We start from the raw sequence: 4986 nt of genomic DNA on the forward strand, positions 1-4986 counted from the left end.
AATAATGAAAAGTTATTCTCAAATAATACTTCAAATTTTAGTAAATAAATAATAAATATAAATAAATAAATAAATATTGGGGACACCTTACACAGATCAACCTAGCCCCAAACTAAGCAAAGCTTGTATTATGGGTGCTAAGCGACGATATACATACTTAAATAGATAAATACATACTTATATACATAGAAAACATCCATGACTCAGGAACAAATATCAGTGCTCATCACACAAATAAATGCCCTTACCGGGATTCGAACCTAGGACCGCGGCTTAGCAGGCAGGGTCACTACCAACTGAGCCAGACCGGTCGTCAAAATAGAAATTCATAGACAAAGTTAATAGATAAAAACATGAAGTAGGGGGTACCTACTTAGATAAAAATTTTGATTAACACGTTCGCTGCGGCAAGCCAAAACATTAACCCAAAATCTAGTGCGTTACGAGGCCCAATCCGCCCCGTAATAGTTTACATCGTAGTGCGTTACGGGTATAAAAGTGCCCCGTACGCCTAAGTCTGTTAAAAGTGCTGTAAGTTCCTGAAATATTGGATTTTCCAATATTTTTTTCGACTAACTGTAAGAGTATGAAATTTCCTACGTCTCATTTTCCCCGCACGTGGATACGATAAAAACTCACAAAATTATATAGAAAAGAAAATACGGGGTTACTTTATCCCCGTATCGCACTAAAATTGAAAATATACGGGGCTTAGTACACCCCGTAACGCATGTAATGTATTAAGGTCGACAAATTAGTAGTGATGGGAAATAAAAAAATCGATGTATGTGCTGTATTAATATAAACATTACACATCAAAAATATGATACTTCGCACTCTTGTATTTTTGTAAAAGTAGTTGATATAATTAAGTAACAAAGATAAATAAAATAAGATAAACCACAACCGTTTTTACGTATTAAAAACATATATTTAATTACCTGCCTGCAATTAGATGTCAATTTGTGGTGATTTTGACGTTTACTGTGTGGGATAACCTTTGTTTTTGGAATATAGTAGTTCTAACGTGTGGCTCGAGCGCTTCATTTTTAATTTGCCGATAACAAGTATTTCAGTAAGCACTGCACTAGCGATACTGTGCCCACAACCCCGTACGGGCACGGGTTCACGGAGACCCGTATCGCACTAGAAGGTAATTTTTGTCCCCTGGTCGGTACGGGGTTCCTGAGACCCCGTTTATAATTAATATATCAATAAATAATACTTTTGAACAGAAATCCAAATGTATATTTGTTATTTTCGTAGTTGTAAAAATGACCAAAATACAGCTTCCGCACCAGCGGAGTGAACACGATTTTTCTCAGACGCCATGAGTGATGACAGCGTACGGGGTTCAAAAACCCCCGTAACGCAGTGAACGTGTTAATACCTTTATTCAATAAAAATACCTAAACTAAAATTCACAATCCTGCGGACTAAATTGACAAATGACTGACAGATGAAATGTTACCAGGAACAGTGAAATAAAAATAGTGAAGAGTATATGTCGATAACAATATATCGACAAGTTGTAAAGTACAAATAACAGACTAGTTTAAATCAAAAATACGTATGATACTTTTAAATAAAAGGTAAACATTTTGATTTGTTCGGTTATCGAGGTAGTGGATGGATAAAATGCGTTTTTACCCACTAGTTTTGTAGCATAAAAAAGTATCCGAACCAGTAGGTAAAAAAAAATATGTTGTCCGACGATAAGTACCTAGTCTTTATTATAAAATACTATTCATTCCCAGGTTCCGTTATTTCGTCATCATCATCATCATCATCATCATCAGTTACATTTATAATAAAACGATCCGAGACATTGTCCACTAGATGGTCGAGTTGTAACATTTTGTCCTCGGTTTTTATTATGTAATTTACACAATCTTTTCATCTTTCGGCTGTAACACAATAATTTTAATAATTCATTTGTAAAGTTAAAACCGAAATAAAAATAAAATATTTTCAATAGATTATAATTTAACTTGTGTTCATTAGAATTCATTTGTAAAGATTCAATAAACTATCATAATAAATATATAAATTTCATTTACATTATTGCTGGTTTGAGATTAACAATTTTATATTTAAGTAGGGTCTACAGACCTTTTGATCTGTCGAAATCACAGAAAAAGATGGTATATTGATTAAAAGATTAAATTGCCAATTTGATTGTACCGTCTGGGTGCACCTTAAATCTAGGGTGTAATACATACATACATACATACATACATACAATCACGCCTGTATCCCATGAAGGGGTAGGCAGAGCACATGAAACTACTCAAGTTTCAGTGCCACTCTTGGCAAATAAGGGGTTGAAAGAAAACGAAACTGTGACATTGCAGTGAGGGTGTAATAATAATTTTAATATCGATAAGAACGACACTGGCCAAACTGTGGCAACATTTGTTCACACTTACTTGTCAATTTGGTCCGTAGGATTATGGATTTTAGTTTACAATGTAAACGAGCGACAACGGCGACAGATAAACAGTTAGCGGTTTTCGCTCGCTGTTCCGATGTAAAAAAAATAGCATATAATTGTTTTTATATAAATAAATAAAAAAAAAATTGTGCTATAAATTATTTGCAATAAAAAAAAGAGTGAAAGTTTTTCCGTTCGTGAGTTAAATACACCTACGTATCTTATCTTATCTTATATCTTAAATACATTTCGACCCATCGGGATCTTTTGTGCAATTATCCCCTACGATCCTAAGATCCTTCAGCTATTCAAGAGCTTCTCGACCATCTCCACGTATCGGATTATGAGGCTCACGGGTAGCGCTCTGAAGTCCTTCGGTACCAGGTAGCCTGCTCCAAAGTTCTTCATTCTTTGTCTCGCGAGGCGTGACATTCACACATTAGATGTCTGACGGTCTCTTCCTCTTTGCCACACATGCGACAATCAGTGTTGTCAGCGTGTCCCATATTGGCCAAAATTCCTTTGACCCCGTAATGGCCTGTGAACACCCCCGTTATAATTTGGAGTTGTCTTTTGCCTAGCTTCCCTAGCTTTTTGCTCCATCTAGAGTCTATTACCCTCTGAATAAAGAGCTTTAAATGCTTCAGACCTACTAGGGCATCCCACTTTTGGTGATTAGCCTTTTGGTCTTTCCATAGCCGTTTTAACGGTTCCTTGTAAAAGGCCACAAAAGGTTCCAGACCTATGAAGTTGTCTTCAGATTTCATCAGCATTTTCATTGTCAATGTAGCCTTCGTGCCCCGGTATCCATACCAGTTGCACCTTGTAAATAAATACACCTACTTACTAATACATTACAGGAAAAGGTAAACGAAAGTTTTGCCCTTTTTTATAGAACTATCACAAAATTTGGAAACAGCCCAAGTTTTTCACACCAAGTACTAGTAGGTACGACTTACGTAACCCGTACATTGTCCGGAACTCGTAAAGAATAGACAGTAGAAACGTTTTAGCAGCCAGCACCGTAGGCCGTGAAAGAGTATTCAACTGTGCCCTACTGGTGCCACTGTTATCATTAATTTTGATTTTTTTCCACTTAAACGTGTCTTTACAAACCTGCGCTGGTTGACGGTGTATGGTCGGCAAATTAATGATGCCGGAAGAATGTTGCGAAGAAAAACCTTTGCTTATGCTTAGGTATTAAGTACAAAAAATTGTAAGTTAGCAAACCAATTACATATTTACAAATTTTCACGTAATTTTGCTATTTATTTATCACCGAATAATCAGTTACGGTCAATTAATAAGGTCAAGTTATTTTCTGTATCTATTACTTAATTCTGGGACTCAATATCCTATACTTACGGGTTACCCTCATGTGGCAGAATAATTTTAGTCCGAAACACACTTCGCATAACATGTTTCGCAGAAACTCTTTCGGTCGAATGGTAATTTTGCAGAAAACTTAGTTGGCATTATTACTACTACGCATAAGATACATTTGGCAGAATATTGTTTTACAGAACATTACTTTGGTCGACTTTGGTTTAGCATAATTGTATGTACCATAATAATCTTATAGCATAATATTACATTAGCAGAATTATTACTCGCTATCAGAAAAGAAAAACTGCCCCAGAGTCACCGTTAGGTACGACGACGAGCGAAGCGAGGAGGAGTGTTAGGTATCTTGCATCCCCAACACATCCAACTCGCTATCAAATAGCAAATTACATTTTTATGCCGCCTAAATATTATGCACAAATATTATCTGCAAATGTATTGTTCAACTAGAAGACTATTATGCTCATCAACATTATGACAACAGACGATTCGGTATTACATAAATCTGCGAAATGATTTGTGCCAAAGCATATTCTGCGTAAGGTGTTTCTGCCAAACTTGACTTCTGCCAAGAACTATTATACGAATCAAATATATGCGTAAAAAGTTTCTGCCAGATAATAGTGAACCTATACTTACATATACGAGTATGTATTTCTGTTAAACTTATAGACGATACATCGAAACAATCATGTATAAAAGTTAGCTCAATTCCAAAATAACTAACATTGATAAAATATATGAGAAAATTTGTTTTTTATCATGCTGAAACGTCTGCGAGCGATATTACATATTTTTAAATTAAAGGAAAAATGGAAAAATTCACACCTCCGGCAGGACTCGAACCTGCGACCTCTGGCCTTGCTGGGGCCATCGCCCTTCCAACTGCGCCACGGGGGCCTGCTGGATGTGTGCGAACTTATCCATGCCTTCCCTCAATTCTCAACCGCCTTAGGGTGGCGTTATAGCAAACATCGTAAGAATAGATCTTAACCGTGAGATTAGAGGTCGCAGGTTCGAGTCCTGCCGGAGGTTTTTTTTAATGGGATAGGAGGCAAACGAGCAGACAGGTCGCCTGATGGTAAGCGATCACCGCCGCCCATGGACACCCGAAACACCAGAGGTGTTGGAGGTGCGTTGCCGGCCTTTAAGATGGGGGTGTACGCTCTTTTCTTGAAGATTTGAAGGTCGTATCGGTCCGGAAATAC

The 4986-nt window shown here is 37.0% G+C and overlaps 1 non-coding gene across 1 annotated transcript; it reads right to left on the bottom strand.

Annotated features, from left to right (window-relative positions):
- Window positions 1-4603: 4603 nt before the first annotated feature.
- On the bottom strand, window positions 4604-4678 carry Trnaa-agc. The gene has a single exon. It is a non-coding gene; the product is annotated as a tRNA-Ala (tRNA).
- Between the last annotated feature and the right edge of the window lie 308 nt (window positions 4679-4986).

Source organism: Leguminivora glycinivorella, chromosome 2 (genome assembly GCF_023078275.1).
Source record: "Leguminivora glycinivorella isolate SPB_JAAS2020 chromosome 2, LegGlyc_1.1, whole genome shotgun sequence".
Taxonomy (NCBI): domain Eukaryota; kingdom Metazoa; phylum Arthropoda; class Insecta; order Lepidoptera; family Tortricidae; genus Leguminivora; species Leguminivora glycinivorella.